Genomic DNA, 529 nt, shown 5'->3' with positions numbered 1-529 from the left:
GAGATGGGCACCACCAGCCCCCATCACCACCCTGCAAGGATCAGTGTGTTCAGATCATGGATGGAAAGATTTTAAGGTAGTTTGTCTCCTTAAGTCCATAATATCAACATCAACTGACTATGACATTGCTGACTATTTTTTTTCTACTTCTAACATAAACAGGCAAAGAAGACACCCAGAAATGTTTTTCCAACCGAGGCATCCGGTCCCAACCATCATCAGTTCTCATGATGTCACATACATGGCGAGTACACAATGTCTTAAAATTGTAAGTATTATTTTTTTATTTGCCATTTTTCTGTCTGTAAAATACAAATGCTTTCTCTGTTTAATTTCTCTATTGTTCTTTTTGTAGGTTTCTATAAGGTGCAGTGAACGCGAATGTTCTGTCATTGATCCTCACTTTCATGTTTTATTGTCACACTTAAATTTTCATGTTCATTGTGTTCACTTTTGATGTGTAAACTGATAATTTATGTAAAGTTGTGAGTAAAATTGGACAATTTTAAAATGTCGGTAATAAAACAAA

At 35.0% G+C, this 529-nt stretch overlaps 1 long non-coding RNA gene across 1 annotated transcript; it reads left to right on the top strand.

Moving 5' to 3' along the window:
• The first annotated feature begins 34 nt into the window (after positions 1-34).
• LOC106944502 (uncharacterized) lies at positions 35-479 on the top strand. The gene is made up of 3 exons (XR_001424346.1): positions 35-76; positions 163-268; positions 356-479. It is a non-coding gene; the product is annotated as an uncharacterized LOC106944502 (long non-coding RNA).
• Positions 480-529: the final 50 nt, after the last annotated feature.

The sequence above is a fragment of the Poecilia latipinna genome, unplaced genomic scaffold, assembly GCF_001443285.1.
Source record: "Poecilia latipinna isolate Pla-1442-1.1 unplaced genomic scaffold, P_latipinna-1.0 Scaffold12374, whole genome shotgun sequence".
NCBI classification, from domain to species: domain Eukaryota; kingdom Metazoa; phylum Chordata; class Actinopteri; order Cyprinodontiformes; family Poeciliidae; genus Poecilia; species Poecilia latipinna.
This window is presented reverse-complemented; position numbering and strand designations above follow the sequence as displayed.